Raw genomic sequence first — 19,703 nt, forward strand, 5'->3', positions numbered from 1 at the left:
TGTGTCGATATGATATCGACTGGCAGTCCGAGAAATAGAGGAGGTGCTGTCCGATTTCCATGAAAATATTATTTTTAGTTCTAAAGATTATTATTTTTATTATTATCCGAAAATAAATCCAAATTATTAGTTAATGAATTTTAATTGATTATTTAATTAGAGTTAATTATTCTTATTTTATTCGTAGAAAATAGACCGATTGTCCGTATAATATGAAACAAACGCGTATAGACTCAGAAAAATATTCCGCTATCATTAAAAATACTTTCGAGGCCTAAATCCTTTTTTTTGAAAGGTCACTTATTTTACAAGTTATTCTGAGTCGATTATTGATCGATAAATCATGTTTTTGACCCGATTTCAGTTTCAAACGTACTGAGTTGAACCTTTTGTCGAACCGAGGCATGTGTTATATGAAATATGTGATAGATGGATTAGGTGATTACATGTTATGTAAATTACATGCGTACGTGGGTTAAGAGTCTTGTGTTGGATTGTTTACTTTATGTGTGGGCTATTGTATGGGTAGACGATAGGGTTTTGATGCGTAGTTTGTCGAGTAATTCTCGTTTAGACGATTAAAGTTGTATCTCTTAATTATAGATGCGGATTATTCGAGTCTTTCAAGACGATCAGGACCAGATGGTATGGATGAAGACTAGAGTCGAATAGTATGGAATATTGGGTTGCAACACTGTATGAGCAACATATCAGAGATTTAGCGAAGTAAAGGACGGTGAGGCCTTGAGATGACAAACTGAGATAATTGTGTTTCTACGAGTGTGACTAACTGCTAAAAACCCAAAGGCAAGTATCCCTATCATCACTTATTGTTCAAGTGATATTTATTTTAAATCTTCTTATGCAAGTATTGTTCCCTATTCCCAGTTCAGAATAGATAAATGTTTTATATATTGCTGAAGTAAATGATTCTGTTTATGCAAGTACTCTTCTGCTATTCTATGTTCAGAATAGCTAAGTGATTTTTCTTATCAAATTACTGGTTTTATTAATGTTTTTGATTTTGAGAAAGATGATTTGGTTGCGAATATTCCTACCCAAGTAAATGGGGGAATAAAATTATTTATGGTGTCGATTATTATGACCCCATTTCAATAAAAGGTTTTAAGATTGGATCATAATTGCGTAAGTGACCGGGACGGACGGTCAAGCGGAGGGCTATTTCTAAGTGTCATATGAAATATTATGAAACAATTTTGCCACAGGCAGTTATATTGCCTTTTTATTTGAGTACTCGTATTTTTAGGGACATGTTTCTACGAATCATGAACCAGTGCTATCACATGGGCTGATCAGCATGTGATAGTACATCCGTCAGAGAATGATCCCAATCTAAATTATCATATCATTTTTTTGATATTCATAGAATAAATAATTTATCAACTGTTCTGTTTTGGATTAAAGGTGAAATGCAGTTTTGATTCAGTTTCTGATTTTATGGATAGTTAGTTTGTTGTTAAATATCAAAGGTGGTATTAGTATAGATGATTGGTGTTGACTTCAGTATGGGATGTTGTGAGCATCAAAGTTTGTAGTGATATCTAATTTGATATGACAACAAAATAAGTATTAATTTCAAGAGTTCGGTTTTGAATAAAGTTTATGATTCATTCCATGATCATTGTTTTTTGTTATTGTTGTTTACGATATTTCCGTAAACACTATTTTACGAGTTTTATTCTCGACAAGATTAAAAGTATTGCTGAAGCATTTCGCTCGAAAATAGAAAAAAGAGTGTTCAATACAGTGAGAAACAATTATCCGATTCTTTAATAAATTTTCTGTTTTAGCAATTATGTTTTTAAAATGATATACGCTATTGCAGATGTCGGTTTTATATCAAAACTACCATATATATTACAATGATCTTGTTGAGCATATCTTTCGCTCATACTTTCCTGTTTTCAAATTTAACCTCCAGTGAGGATTAGCTTGCGCTGTGTAGCCGCGTAATTCCAGGAAGTAAAGAAGAAGCTCTTGGAAGGTGGTTGGTCCAGGGTTTACGCACTAGTGTAAATTTTATTGTATAAAGTTGTTTATATTATATTATATTATAGTTGTGTATATTATAGTTGTGTATATTATAGTTGGGCCTAGTATACTTCTTTTCGAAGTTGTACCAGCGGGTTAAGTTTTGAGATTGAGAATTATTGAAAAGAGTTTTAAAAGAAAGTGAAAAATTTATTTATGGAATTTGGATATCTTGTTTCTAGAACTGTAACCTGAAAAGATCCTGGTATAGTTTGGGGTCATAGATGTTAAATATCTTCCGCTGGCATTTGCATTTTGATTAAACAGGTTAATTTGGATTGACGTTTCATCGTGACGACCAAATCCTCTGATCCCGGATTTGGGGGCGTTACAGGTTGGTATCAGAGCCGAGGTTATAGTAAACTAGAAATGAGAGTGTGTATAGCTATGTGAGGACGCTTGAGCTCATATCGAGTTCCTGTTAGACTATTGGATATAGTACCAACAATTAAGTTAAGATAAGGCGTATTCGTTTGAGATGATTGTGCTGAGCTTGATGGAACTCCTGGCAGTTGCAAACTTCTATCGTGGAATATTTCGAGGCTACTACGATTCGACAACAATGAAGATTATCGATATCCTTGGAACATGAAGAGGTGTCTAGAATTGGATGACGAGTCAATAGAAGAGTTCAAATAGAAGACAAGTATTAAGACCTTGGCAATACCTTCTCTTTCCATAACTTCTTTTAACCTCTCTCAAAAAGAGGTATCTGTTAGAGTATATATTCTCTAACACTCGTTTAATCATTTTGTGCCACAATCTTGTTCTATGGATTTAATTTCCTCCAGAAATATCAGTTTTCAAATATTTTTAGTTTTATTCATTCAATTTTGAATTCCTTTTATATTCTTTTATTCTGACTGAGATGAACAACCCTAACTATAGGGGACACAAGGTATACTTGTCTGTGTGATAGGAGTTGGATGGGACGCCATCACTTGTGTGTATTGTGAATACATGAAGGTTAACAACCTTTAGTAGTGTCCTAGTTTGGGCACGCAATACCAAGTTCATTTGATCATATTGATCTCTCAGTTATTCTTTTATTTCAACAATACTTTTTCTCAAATTCAAATTTTGGTCCCGTTATGGTATCAAATTCTTTTCTTTTTGAAATTCTATGATTTTATCATCTCAAACATTCGAAGGTATGCCAATCAAGTTAAACTGAGTTATCCTGGTCAAGTCAAAGCAGAGTTATGTGATGGGATTGCCAAGAGCAACAGTGGACTGCGATGCGATTATAATACCAGTAGCGTCTAATGAAGTCAATCATTTTCTCTATTTCTCTTTCTATCTTTCTTTCTGTTTCTTTTCTTTATTTTCTCTCTATCCTTATTTCTCTCAATTAGTGAAAGTGATCATATTGGAGAGTTGGTCAAATTAGTAGTTCGGAGTGAAGCTCCCGTAGTAAATCGTGTCGGGCAAGGAATACAAGATTTTTATGGATATTTCGGAAAAGTGATGTTGTTGGAAGTGGAAAGTTGATAAGAAGACCCTTAGTGTTCTCTTCCGCTGATTCCGAGGACGGAATCCTTATAAGGGGGTAGATTATGATATCTCATATTTTTCAGAATTATTATTATTATTATTTGAATATGTTTAGATGATTTTTCTGATTAGGAAGGAATAAAATTATGGATATTTTATTCTTGTTTGACGAGTTGGTGTTATTAAATGGTAATGTGCTAATTGTTAAGTGTTATATCGATCCTTGTTAATTTCTAAAAATATTTACTTAAATGTATTATTTTCAAAAGTTTATTTGAAAACCGATCATTTTATTGATATCGGTAAATGGAGTTCGTTTAGTAATATTAGGGATTGGATGGATATTATATCTGCTATGTGTTGTATGTAATATTAATTGTGTGGGACTCAATTGTGATTGAGGATTATTTGTATTATTAATTACTGAGTCGTATCGTTTTGTTTTTATCTTTAAAAGTGATTTTATTGAAAATTTAATTTCATAAATATTTTAATTATCTTTAAAATTATTTTTATGACTTTGTAATTACAATAATTATTTTTGGGATTTTATAAAATTTAGAAATCAATATTTCATCAATTATTTAGCCCTGTATGATTTTTTGATTTCATTTATTTGCAAAATCCGTATTTAATTCCAAAATTCTTTAAAAATTACGAAACTCATATTTATTTAAGTTTCGAATATTCTGAGAATTTTAAAATTATTTTGGGAATTTTTGGGATTAATTTTACCCGCGCGTTGAATCATTTAATTCTTAAAAGCGGGTATAAATTGTGTTTCAAAAAGTGTTTTAAAATTACGAAATTTATGTTTTTATAAACTTCGGGATATTTGTAACATTTTAAGACTATTTTCGTGATTTTCTGAATTTGTTTCAAGTGCAGCTCGGTTCGTTAATTGTAAAATGCGGGTTTGATGTTAAACTCAAAAATATTTTAAAAATTATGAAATTTTTATTTTACTAGTTTTCTAATTATTCTGAGAATTTTAGAATTTGTTTGGTAATTTTTCTGGTTTTATTTACCGGGGCGTTTATTCGATAAGTTGAGAAATGCGGGGCAAAACAAAATTTTCAGGTATAAATAAAGATACGTGTGTTGTTGTGCTCTGTTAAAAAAACTAAAAGAAAAATCCTATAAACTACCCTGGCGCACCCCCACCCCCTTATTCATTTTCTTTCCTCCTGTTCCACCGCCACAGCCCTCTCCCTTCTCTCTCTCTTTCTCTCGTATTATTTATTTACTTTTCAATTTTCAAAAATTCATATCTCTCAAACCGTTCATCCAAATTTCAATTATTATATATATAAACGATCAGCACTTCGATACCTATGCATATGTATATATTTTGCAAGATTTTGAGGAGATAATTTGCGAAGCATATTTCTGTTATATTTTCGTTTTAATTTATTTTCGGGACATTAAAAAAGAGTATGACGGTGTTGATTACTCCACATGGCATCTCAGCGTGTATATGTCTAGGGCTATTAATTTTGAATTTTTCTGGAGATATTTTCCGGACATCAGATATTTTCCTCGGGGTGACCAGAATTTATTTTGGGTAAGGATTCCGAGATTCTGCTTTTATATTTTGAGTATATTATAGCATGTTAGTGTTTATATATATTTCGTAATTTTAGAATTGGTTGTAAAAGTCGTTTTGACCGTGTTATTCATATCTGGAGTGTTTATACGCATAAATATGAATTATTGTGTTGATTGTTGTTGGTTGTATCGATATGATATCGACTGGCAGTCCGAGATATAGAGGATGTGCTGTACGATTTCCAAGAAAATAATATTTTTAGTTCTGAAGATTAGTATTTTTATTATTATTCGAAAATAATTCCAAATTATTTATTTAATGAATTTTAATTGATTATTTAATTAGAGTTAATTAATCTTATTTTATTCGTAAAAAATAGACTGATTGTCCATTTAATATGAAATGAACGCGTATTGACTCAGAAATATATTCCACTTTCATTAAAAATACCTTCGAGGCCCAAATCCTTTTTGTTTCGAAAGGTCACTTATTTTACAAGTTATTCTGAGTCGATTATTGATCGATAAATCATGTTTTTGACCCGATTTCAGTTTTAAACGTACTGAGTTGAACCTTTTGTCGAACCGAGGCATGTGTTATATGAAATATGTGATACATAGATTATGTGATTACATGTTATGTAAATTACATGCGTATGTAGGTTAAGAGTCTTGTGTTGGATTGTTTACTTTATGTGTGGGCTATGGTATGAGTAGACGATAGGGTTTTGACGTGTAGTTCGTCGAGTGATTCTCGTTTAGATGATTAAAGTTGTATCTCTTAATTATAGATGCGGATTATTCGAGTCTTTCAAGACGATCAGGGCCAGATGGAATGGATGAAGACTAGAGTCGAATAGTATGGAATATTGAGTTGCAACACTGTATGAGAAACATATCAGAGATTTAGCGAAGTAAAGGACGGTTAGGCCTTGAGATGACAGACTGAGATAATTGCGTTTCTACGAGTGTGACTAACTGCTAAAAACCCAAAGGCAAGTATCCCTATCATCACTTATTGTTCAAGTGATATTTATTTTAAATCTTCTTATGCAAGTATTGTTCCCTATTCTCAGTTCGGAATAGATAAATGTTTTACATATCGCTGAAGTAAATGATTCTGTTTATGCAAGTACTCTTCTGCTATTCTATGTTTAGAATAGCTAAGTGATTTTACTTATCAAATTACTGGTTTTATATATGTTTTGGATTTTGAGAAAGATGATTTGGTTGCGAATATTCCTACCCAAGTAAATGGGGGAATAAAATTATTTCTGGTGTCGATTATTATGACCCCGTTTCGATAAAAGGTTTTAAGATTGGATCATAATTGCGTAAGTGACCGGGACGGACGGTCCAGCGGAGGGATATTTCTAAGTGTCATATGAAATATTATGACACAATTTTGCCACAGGCAGGTATATTGCCTTTTTATTTGAGTACTCGTATTTTTAGGGACATGTTTAATCATGAACCAGTGCTATCACACGGGCTGATCAGCATGTGATAGTACGTCCGTCGGAGAATGATCCCAATTTAAATTATCATAACATTTTTTTGATATTCATAGAATAAATGATTTATCAACTGTTCTGTTTTGGATTAAAGGTGAAATGCAGTTTTGATTCAGTTTCTGATTTTGTGGATACTTAGTTTGTTGTTAAATATCAAAGCTGTTACTAGTACAGATGATTGGTGTTGACTTCAGTATGGGATGTTGTGAGCATCAAAGTTCGTAGTGATATCTAATTTGATATGACAACAAAATAAATATTAATTTCAAGAGTTCAGTTTTGAATAAAGTTTATGATTCATTCCATGATCATTGTTTCGTGTTATTATTGTTTACGATATTTCCGTAAACACTGTTTTACGAGTTTTATTCTCGACAAGATTGAAAGTATTGCTGAAGCATTTTGCTCGAAAATAGAAAAAAGAGTTTTAAATACAGTGAGAAACAATTATCCGATTCTTTAATAAATTTTCTGTTTCAGCAATTATGTTTTTAAAATAATATATGCGCTATTGCAGATGTCTGTTTTATATCAAAATGACCATATATATATTACAATGATCTTGTTGAGCATATCTTTCGCTCATACTTGCCTGTTTTCAAATTTAACCTCCAGTGAGGATTAGCTTGCGCTGTGTAGCCGCGTAATTCGAGGAAGTAAAGAAGAAGCTCTTGGAAGGTGGTTGGTCCAGGGTTTACGCACTAGTGTAAGTTTTATTGTATAAAGTTGTTTATATTATATTATATTATAGTTGTGTATATTATAGTTGGGCCTAGTATACTTCTTTTCGAAGTTATACTAGCGGGTTAAGTTTTGAGATTGAGAATTGTTGAAAAGAGTTTTAAAAGAAAGTGAAAATTTTATTTATGGAATTTGGATATCTTATTTCTAGAACTGTAACCTGAAAAGATCCTGGTATAGTTTGGGGTCATAGATGCTAAATATCTTCCGCTGGCATTTGTATTTTGATTAAACAGGTTAGTTTGGATTGAGGTTTCATCATGACGACCATATCCTCCGACCCCGAATTTGGGGGCGTTACATTTTTACTTCGATTAGAAGCCAAAATTGATCCAGAATCCAGGTTGTTCAACCGACTAGGATTCTAGTCGAAATCCAGCTCGTGAATCCTAGTCAAAAATGTTCGACCGGGCTTCAAGAGCTGGCTGGAATTTCGACTAGGATCCAAGTTGTCCAATCGACTAGGATCCTAGTCGAAAAAGGCTGAAAATTGGAAAAATTCCCAAAAATTAAGAATAAATTTGGAAAAATCCCATAATTAAGGGAAAAGTCCTGGAAATTAGGAGTTAATCCTGGAAAATTGAAGGAATTACTTGAAAAATTCCTAAAGATTATGAATATACTCTAAAAATTAAAGAAAATTTCCTGTGAAACCCATAAATTATGGGAAAAATAGCAGATAATTACTAAGAAATAGGAATAAAAGGTAAGGAAGTGTAATGGGGAAGTGCTAAAGCAACCCTGATGCCATGTACTAGGCAAATCGATGTAAATGTGTAGGTCGCTCCACATTTTACGCAAAAACAAAACCCTGTAAGGGAACAAGTAAACTTAACTTCTGTAAAAACTTTTACGGTTTCCCAGAAGTTGGGGGGCAAATGATAGGGAATAAAATAAACCCTGAAGGCATAATTAATATCGCATTAATTACATCAGAATGGGGCTGACAGCTAAGCCCATTAGAAAGGGCCCAAAAACCCAAAATATTAATTAATTTCATAATTAATTAATAAGAGATAAATTAGCTGTTAAGATGAGTCCTACTGGGGATATAAATCCTTGTAGATTGGCCTCCAAGGAACCCATGAGATAAGGAATCAGTTTCCTACCTCTTAGGACTCCAAAGTCCATCCTAATTCAGAGACTTGCCCACCAAGTCTCCCAACTCTAGTCTAACTCAAGGACTTCCAACACCTATATAAGGGGTCTCACCCCACAAATCAGAACTACATTTTTGACTTGATCCTTGGCAATCAACAAGGTACGTAGGCATCTTGTTAAGGCAGATCGAGTCACGAGACACAAAAGCAGTCAAATCGAGCATCAAAGCTCACGAACCCTAGTAGTAAGTACAACAATTAATATACCTTAGTTTTTAAACCATAACAGCTTGAGATGCTTAACTGGTCATCCAATCTGAAGAATCTTCTCACCCCTTTGTCATTCATGAATTCCATCAGCCATTAAGGCCTCAAGTGCAATGAACTTTCTATGAAGGGAATTGTTAGAGTTCTTGGAAGTGCATTTGAGGCTTTTCTGCTCCTCAGTTCCTCTATCTTCTTTAGAACCAATTTCTTGGCCGTCACATTAAATCCAAAAATTTTCTTGAAGGATGAGAAGATCCTTATCAAAATATTACAACTTTCTTGGAGAATTCTATGAAGGGGCCATATGATCTCTCTACTCCCTTTATATTTGAATACCAGTCTTTCAGGGAGATGTCTGTAAGTATCGATCCCTCTTACTTCTTCCAATTCATCCAAGTAGAGATTTATATCTAAAAATTCCTTGATGTCACAGATATATAGAAGATCTCTCTTGTTGACAGTTGGTTGAGCTTTGGCTAAGGTTTTGGTTCTGAGAGTCACATGCTTGATCTTCTTGATTGCTCTTATCTTTGTCTTCTTTTCTTTATTGAAGATTAATAGGTTGAGTTCAGGAATTGGCAGACTTTCCCAGTCTATAGGCTCATCCTTGGGAACTATTGGCTCACCATGAAAGTCCTTTGTAGGATCCACCTTAAAGTCATCCTGCACTGCTAAAGGCTTGGATGTTTGAGTTGAGGTTGTAGACTGTTTGGGAATGTAGTCTTCCATTTCCTCATCACTGAAGTCCAATTTTCTCTTGAAATGGAGCTTGTATCTGAATTTTCTTTTCTGTTGAGGTTCCTTGTGCATTTTCTCATTCTGATCTTTAGCCACTACAGGTTGCTTTTCATAGATTTCAGTTGCAGCTTTCACAGCTTGAAGTTTGGCTACTATAGCAGTTTGCTCTTTCTTCTGTTTGAGCTTCTTAGCATCAAAGCAACTTGCCTCTTTTCTTGCTTGATTCTTTCTTTTTCCTCCTTTTTAGCTGCTACAAACTGAGAGTGTCCAGCCACCATACGGATCTCTTTTCCATTCCTGTAGATTTTGGAAATTCTTTTCTTTTGTACTGAATCAGTTGGATCTTTGATGAATGAAATGGACCTTGCCAAGAGCTTCTTTTCATCTAGTTTTGGAGTCTCAAACATGAGATCCAAAGGATTCTTGTCTGATGACTTTGGATAATTCATTTTAGGCTTTAAAATCAGGTTGGGTTTTGGAGACTTGATGCATGAAGGTTGGCCCTTTTCCAAACTGCCTAGACTCATATCATTCATAGAGATTTGTTTGACTTAAGAGAAGTGATGAAATGTCTTGTTTGGTTTCTCAATAGGACCAAATTTATTTATTACTTCTTCATCTATTTTCCTCCACATGTCATCCAGTTCTTTCTCAACAGCTGTAATATCAAGTTTTTGAAATTTGACTTTGAATCCAACTTAGCAGCTTCTATTTGGATCAGATCAATGTTGTCCAAAACTGGTGGCTTAGGGTAAGTAATTTCTGGAACAATTTTTTGACTGACTTGAATGTTAAGCACATTCTCCCCCTCACTGATTGGCTCTCCTTGACTAACTGGGACAAGTGAATCATCCTCCCCCTTTTTGTTAGCATCAAGTTGAGTAGAGGTAGAAGTTTGTAGTGCCACTAGCTTTTAAAGCAACTGAGTTTGCTGGGCTTGATGTAAATAAATTACAGTGAGAGAGGCTTCCAATGCTTTTATTCTTGTATCTAGGGAGTTCACTTTGGTTGGAAGATTAGAGTTCTTCCTTAATTGTCTGTTAATGTCAAGCATGGTTGTGTTGGGAAATTTAGCATCCAATCTGTGACGCCCTCCAAACCCGGGTCAGAAGTTTGGGGCTCACAACACACACCACAATATTTAAACTTGTATATAAAGTATTATATGCATTGACCCTTCTGTACACAATCATGGATCGCAACAGGTTAAAGTATGAATACAAGCCATGAACTTAACTTTTATTATATCATACCAAATCCCAACTAATTCAACTTACAATGGCTAAGGATATCGTACTTACAATCTTATACAACTCATATATAATATAAAGCTCCTGTTAGCTCGATCCAACTTAACCGGAAATCCTAGCACGCACACTAGACAGGGAATCCTCGTTACCAACAATTTCCTTTCCAACTATTGAAAACAAAAAAATTTTGTAAGAATGAGCTTACTAGCTCAGCAAGTAATAATGGCAGCAATTGAGGTTAAACAATCACCAATTGGAATGATTCAGAATAATCAAGTTTCTGAATAAGCAATGATTATAATTGGATATTCAATTTTCATTTTAAAAACCAAGGTTAGGCTGCTAATCAGTCACGCACTAACCCCGAGCAAGGCTCCCAGCTTTGCTCTATATACTGGATCCAAGGAACACATTGGCCTACTATGACCATAAATCTGGTCCGACCACGAATCTGGTCCATATTTATAAAACCATCCAATTCTAAAACAATTCAAAATGATAACCAATATAATCAATAAGCTGAATCATAAACAACATTTATCTTCAAGCATAGGGTTATTCACAATACTATATCGGTATAATAAGGAATTCAAAAAGATTAGCTTTCAATCAAGGAAAGAATCAGAAAGTAGAAGACCAATAATTCAAGGGTTCCAAGAATTGGTCTTCTGTTAAACAAGGGATAAGGGTTGGTATGTTAAGAAATTCAATATCAGAATCAGTATGTGGTAGTTATGTATTTGTGGAGTAGTATCGTATGTGTATGGCTCGTATCTGGGAATTCAACAATCAATGGTTTATGAAGAATAAGGCTTATAGCTCAAGATCAATAAGAATCAGGGTACAAGGTTAAATAGTTTAAAGCACTTTCAATATAGAACAAGAATTATTTTGAATAATAGCGACAAGTTATGAAAATAGTTGGAAAATATTTGCAACATATCTTGAAGAGAAGTGTAGAAGTACTTGCCTTATCATCGACGATTTCCACTTTACTTGTACTCATCTAATAGTTTTACTCATCAACCACTTTTCTTCTCTTTCTATGCCTTACTTCTATTTATCAATCACTTTCCTTCTCTTTCTACGCTTTGATTCTATTTATAGATCACTGGTTTCCTTTTCTATGCCTCGCTGACTCTACTAGGCATCACAAGTATCTATCAATTATTCAGACTCATATTATTCTAATCGTCACATAGACGTCATAAGGTTTTATCTACCCTTCGTTTCACCCAAATCCGATTTACGGATTGAAAATTATTAATAAAACAATTAAACCATAACCATATAGGCATATAACGCATCAATCAGTGAACACGTAGCACATAACACGTATGGCATTTGATCAAAATAATTTTTCAAAGAAGATTCAGGGTTAAAATGATTTTCCAGGTATTTATTACGAATTTTTAAACATTTTTTGGAATTAGAACGGGACTTCAATTTATTTCATAATTAAATAATAGGGTTCGAACACTCGAATCTGACTTTAAAATAATTTTATAATAATTATCGAGCCTTGAAAATAATTTATAATAATATTTTAAACTTAAAACTATTTTTTGGTATTTTTAAATCAATTTTAAATAATTAAATCCAATTAAATAATCAATTAAAATTAATTAATACCTAATTAAATTAATTAATCAATTAATATTTGAATTAATTAACTAATTAAATAATTATTATCAACTAAAATTAATTAAATAAATAATTAGGATTTATTTATGAATTAAAAGGAATTTCAGAAATTAAATAATAATAATTTTTTTGAAATTTTGAAATAATAAAAATCAATTTCTGAAAATATTATAAAAAGAAATTGCCATTTCTGAAAATATTTAAACTCAAATCTGATTTTTGAATTTTTATAAACAGGAATCTAAATTTTATAAATTTTTAAACCAGAATATTGAATTTGCAAATCAGGGAAACTTCGGGGTACTAAATGGTAGTTTCATAAATTTACATCAATAACCCCTAGATTAAAAACGCCTAAAATCAATTAAGAACATTCATAGTTCATAAACCCTAATTTACAAATTCGAGAATCAAACCATCATTTGGACATGTTATTAAACTCGGTTTTTGACATATAATATACCAAATTGACCAGAAAAATATTATCTACATGATGGACTCATCAAATCATATCAACAACATTAAGAACAAAAATTCATATTTTAATTCATAAATAATTCGAAATAAAATAATAAAACCAGAAAAATACCTTGATTTTTGGGCAAAAATAAATGGTTGATTCAGAAAGAAGATTTTGAGAGCATCGTTTTGATATGCTGCACGCCCGAATCGGAGTTCGATAACGCCTTCGTTCATACGTTTGATTCTCAAGAACGTATCATTTTTAGGGTTTTTCACAGTAATTACTATATTTTTACTGGTTGTAGATGAATAAACGAATAAAATGAAATAAGAAATATACTATTTATATTTACGGAATATTGGTTCATTCTGGATCATTTTGGATCGTTAAATTAGTTGCTTAGCCACTAAGTAACTGTATAAACGAGTATTGGATCGATAAATTAGTTACTTAGCCACTAGGTAACTGCTAAAACGATCCAATTTAGTACCCGTACTGGATAATTATCCAAACCGGGCTTCTTATAAAACACTTTATACGAAAATAATGTAAAAATATCTCGTCTTTCGAAAATACGGGTTTTGTTGATTCACCGAAATGATTATCGTATCGAAAATCTTGCGCCGGGTCACGCACGTGTCAAACCATAATCTGGATTGAAAAAGTCAAAACACGGAAAATGTCCGGAATTACCAGATTAGGTTAGGAAGGAGTTTTCGGAAGAGTTTCGGGTTGTAAAAACGTAAAAACGGTTGAAGTCGGACGATTTCTGACTTTATAAAATAATTTTGTAATTATTCAGAAAATAATTAATAAATTCATAAATCAATATAAAATCATTTAACAGTCCAAAAATTACCAGAAAAAACCATAATTATCTATATTTTATTTTGGTCATAATAAAATTAATAAACTTATACTGTATCACATATAAGCATTCACATATTCACACCAATTATCAGATAATTCACCAAAAATCACATAATAATCATATAAGAATTACTTATTAATAAAAATAATTACATGCAATATCTTGGATGTTACATCCTTCCCCCTTGAAAGGATTTTGTCCCCAGAATCATACTAAGAATCAGATAATGATATATTCAAGTATCTCACTTCCATTTTCTCAGGTTGATCTTTCAACCCTACAACTTTTCATAAACTTTTACTCGTAGCATCACTCACTACTTAACAGCCTCTTATTGGCATCATAATCCATCTGATGCTCATATAATTCAACCCAAGTCTCCATTTTATATATAATGGAGCTAAATTATTTTTCCTGAGTGTACACGTATAAATACCTTATGAATCTGCTAAAAGTGTGGCGGTGAAGCCAACTTAATTACACTTATCCTGACTATTTTACTGTCTCAAAAGGACTAGCGTAATTCTTACTAATTATCCTTTCTTTGTAATTCTAGTAATTCGTGCTCATGAACGTTTTAATAGCTACCGGTTATTGAACCCCATTCCCACATGTTTCTCTATTCTGTTAACTTAGTTCATAGTCGCTTCCAATCGCATTCCAGGCTCTTTAATCATTCTTTTAATCTTCTCGTCCATCTGCAAATGATATACTGAACCATGTCGTATTCAATTTCTAACGTTCTCGAGATTACTCCAGGGTTAAGAATTAACGAGAAAATCTCGACTGAATATGACTGACCCACAAACTTATCACCATATTTTATTTTCCTTGAATCACAATCGATGATGTTTATCGGGCGAAGATCTCTTACCATTTTAAAGAAAGTACACTAACCTGGAGGCATCACCGACATATTTTTAACCCATATCATCGTTTATTTTGATTCTAAGGAGTTCTCATACAAAACTGACCGCAATGCTTTCCTTGACGTCTAATCACATATAACGTTTATTCTTTCCTTATGCCATACTATCAGAAAATTTTCTTTGACATCTATGTCTCGTATCATACCTTCGGGGTAGCTTGAATCTCTTGAGTTATCATTGTTCAACCAGATTCCTATCTGTTTAGTTCTGCTTTACTTAATATCCGTTCATCTAGGAGTAGTACATACCATTCTTGTTCGACATAATTTATCGTATTCTGAATACTCTCGTCAAATTTTAAATCACCCCATATTGATAATCTACAATTAGTTTCTGGATATGATGATGTACCGCCATTTCTTCAAGCAGCGACTAACCCACTTATGGGATAAACTGTTTATTACTAAATGAAAATGATCATGTTTAAATAACCTATTAATAATAATACAATTAATGCTTTCCTCACCTTTGGTTCCCAGGTGGCATAACCATGACGTTTCTTGGAGAAATATATTCATCTAGTCTGTGATGTTTCACCTTAACTCCTTGATACGTGTAACATTTTCTAATCTATCCCACCATTTCTTTCTTCATATCTGGCCACCAATAATTTTCCTCTAAATCTCTATACATATTGGAACTTCATGGATGGACCGAATGTCTTGAGTTATAAGCTTCTTGTAAAGTTCCATCCTTCAATTATGTCACTAGTGGAATCCCAAATTCTGAAATAAAATCTGGGAATGCCTTGATCATCTTTTTGAGTATATATATATATATTTTTTTTTTCTTTTAACGGTTAATTTCTTAATCTATTATTTTCCCTTGACATTTCTTTACCTTCTCTAGCAATTCTGGCTGAAAAGTCATACTATACATCTTTGTATTGTTATGTTTGCAAACTCTGGCTTCCAATTTCAACTTTTGAAATTCCTTGTATAATTCTTCTAACACTGTCAACATGTTCGGTCTTTTCTTTCTGATTAATGCATCTATTACTATGTTTACTTTTCCTGACATCTTATGAAGTTTCTTTATCACACTTTTTGATTCCACTTCCTTTTCCATTTCCGTTCTTCATTCTCATAGCTTATCCAAAACCGAACTCTTGACATTAATACTTATTTTGTTTTCATATCAAATTAGATATTAATACGAACTTTGATGCTCACAACATCCCATTCTGAAGTAAACATCAATCATCTGTATTAATACCACTTTCAATATTAACAACAACCTAAGTATCAACATCAATCGGAAACTGAATTAAAACTGTATCTCACACTTTATCCCAAAACAGAAATAATTGACAAATCATTATTGTATGATTATCATAAACAAGATGTCCTTTGATAAAACTTTGTTGCGGATGATAACATCTCCCTGACTATCTAATGAAATCCATACTGGTGTAGTTATTAATTTCTGCTTTATTCCATCTCCATTATTCCTTTTTTCTTGTTGCTTCATCTTAAATCTTTAGCTCCTGAAAACATGCTCCTCACTTGTCTATACAAATGACTTTTTATTTCTCTTGTTCATTATGACAGGCGTATTCACCCGCGCAAAAACTCATACATTTGCGACAACTTCTGAATTCTGCCAGCGTCATTACTTCTCCCCAATTCCTCATTATTTTGATTTCGAATTTGAAAGTCACATCAAAATTTGACTTAATCTAATTGGAATCGATTTCCATCTAACTGACCATTAATTGATAAAATTAACCAATTAACTTACTTAATTGATCAATTGTACCAAGTGATGACTAGCTAAATGAAATCAAAAACCAATTACATATAGTCGGATTGGATATAACAACCTCCCTCGAGAACCAAGATCACAATTATTTGGAGTATCATAGGAATATCAATAACATACGAAAGTTTACATTCTATCTTTAAAAGCAGGGTAATCTCTAAAAATTTGGGCAGCATCTCCTTTATATTATTGACTACCAGTCGGACTCAAGCTGATACCAACAATCAATTAAACAACCAACAATCAATCCTCATATGTACCAATCCACTACCGTTTTCTAAACTCACCATTTCACCATCTCATGTAATGTTAATCAGCACAATCCATATTTTAGTTCAGCCTAGGATTATAGCGAATGATTCTGATGATACCATGTCCTTTCTCATATCTTCTAATTATAACAGAATATCAATACTGAGTATAATTATAAATTATTCTAGAATTCTTCTAGTTCATGTTTTAAGTAAAGCCTTTTACTTAACAATTCGTCCATTCTTGGCAATACACACTCGTTCTTATTAATTAACTTGTTCAACCTCTGATGACCAACACCTGGTCTCAACCAACACTCTAAAAATCTTGCGAATGAGTTTATTTGGTTTTAGAGCTTCACATCTTAATAATTGTTGCAGTCAAACCACAATACCTTCATCTCCCCTTATGTCTTTCCATATTGAACCTTCTTTGCCGACCCTGCTACAAGCGTAAATTTTACCGCAACTCATTTTCTTGAGTGGGAAAGCCCAACCATCCCTTGATGAACACACTTAAAGTTTATCCGTATCTAGCATTTCTTTGATCTTCAATCTTCATGATAAATATCTCCCACATGATTAAAGTATGCTTCATCTTCACAACGTATTACTTGATTATCTGGTTATTGTTAAAAATTTCTTCATTCGCCTTCATTGTCCAATCGATAATTTGCCTCATCTGATACATGCAGCTTTACTTTCGTGTTTCTCTAGTTAATTTACCTCATACAGTTTGCTAATTACTCCAATTCATGCCAAAATGTCAGGCTCGAAACATATCATGTTTATAGATTTTCCGCCTTTGATTTGATGCTCTCGCAACTATCCCGTTATCGGTATAATGATTCTTCTATGCACATAAATGTCCACCATTCATCAGCTTGCAATTGTCCATACTTGTTACGTAACTCCGTCTGCTACACGGGTTCATTTCGCTTCCTTTTTAAAACATTCAAAGAGTAGACCATACACAAGAAGGAATTTGTGTATATGATTCTGATTGAAAACTTTTTGTAAGGGATAAGAGTACAAGGAAACAATTAGAGAAATTCATGAATCAATAAATCAGGATTTAAGAAGAAAGAATGAATAATGATTTGAATAGGAATGAGACAACCATATTAGTACTCAAGATGGCCAGTTTTTCATGCCATATGGCACACAACACATGATTAGGTGGCGTCCCACCAGACTTTTTTTCATTTCGACAAATCGTCACACCATAACACTGCTTGTCCCAATAAGGAAACAATGTTTTGAAGAAGGAATGATTTGGAAGGGATTCAACAATCACCTTATAAAGCTGATCATGAAAGAAGTTCATACTTTACTCGAGATTTATACGAATGATAAGAAAGAATGATATCATTGGTCGCCATTCACATTTTATCTGTTTACAGCTTCAACGTTTTTCCGATCAATAGATCCCATGCCGAGTTGTGTATTAATTTTAGAAAATTCTCAGAAATGCTTTCTTGAATTGATCATTAAAATAATTTCCCATTTATTAGGTCTTGTATCTTTAGCATCACGCTTTCACGTTCATATGCGATTTAATTTGCAATCTTACGAGATTTACACTCATAACTACAAATTTTGCTTATGCTGCTAATCGTTCAATTTGTCGCCTCTTTTGCTAATAATGTTCTCCCTTTAGAAGGTCTAGAGATTTCCTTAATCTTCTTGGCTCGTACTCAGCTTCTCGTGAATCGACATACTCCTCGTGCTCTACTCGTCTCAGCAATTGGATAAACAGTTTCTCCGTAATAGCGGGTCCACTTGTCCTTCTAAACGAACCATACTAATTTCTAAAACAAGTATTCGTCTGGATTATCTGAATCAAACAAGAAACTCAAGTAGTATTTGGACAACCAAGTTTTTAAAACTTATTTTGTTCCAAGGAATATTAGAAAAATTTTGTGAAGAAAATCTCTTTGGAAAACTGGTTTAAAATTTTGAAAATCATACACATGGTCGTCATTACTATATGAGTTGGTTGTCGTTCTCCTCAACTATCCCAAGGAATCCAATTAGTAAAATAATCAGATAAGAGCCCATTCCTTTCCATATATCTTCTACCCCTTATTGGGTCCATTTTGCCTTCATTGGTCAACAAAACTCCAGTTACAGTTGCATACTATCTTATTCGCAACTTCACTTCTAGTTTTCCATACTGGTAACATTCCCATCCTCATCTCTTACGGTTACTAAGTATAACAAATCTATCCGGTAATCATCAGATTTATTTTATAACACAAGGTCGATTTATATCACATTACTTCTATACGTATCATGTTTGATCATATGATTGTCATATAATTTCAAGAAAACTCTCAATTTCCAATCCTCTCAAATTTCTTTAAAGATTCATCTAGATCATTCCACAAGATAATCGTGGGTGGCATACTCATTAGTAGCTCCCTATAACCTAGTAGCGGCTATCTTCCGAAGCACACGTATCCTCACTCTAGGTTCTTCTAACATTTCTTAATGCCTTATGTACTCACCATATGTTATAGCTTTCGAATCCATCCTTCTGGGTGTTGCCACTTCATAAGACGAGTTTTGAACGGATGTTATAGAACATAATGTAGAGTAGACAGAAAAGATGTGCACACGACTGAATATCCGGTAGAACTAGAATCAGCGTATGGGGGGAATTCTCGAATAGATAGTCTCGCATCAGAGGATGAGATAATAATATGAAAAGGTGCAACCATCGCAACAGGAGGTGACATGGCGGATACCGGTGGACGAGCAAGGCATGAATCAGATGATAGTCTTCCGAATGAAGGCTCTGAATGATCAGACGATTCAGGGATAAAAGAATCTTCCATCGCCGCCATTTGAAAATCACGTCGCTAGATAAGGATGTCGAATTTCATCACGAATCCCACTAAAACCTACTATTTTATCACACTCAACCTCTCGACGTTCCATCTTTCTATTTTCTAATCCTAATCCTAACCCACTATCCATTCCCGACAATCTAGGCTTGTTTCAGTAAGTAACAACCTGTAGCTCTGATATCAACTTGTGACGCCCTCCAAACCCAGGTCAGAAGTTTGGGGCTCACA

Source organism: Apium graveolens, chromosome 2, assembly GCF_009905375.1.
Source record: "Apium graveolens cultivar Ventura chromosome 2, ASM990537v1, whole genome shotgun sequence".
Lineage (NCBI taxonomy): Eukaryota > Viridiplantae > Streptophyta > Magnoliopsida > Apiales > Apiaceae > Apium > Apium graveolens.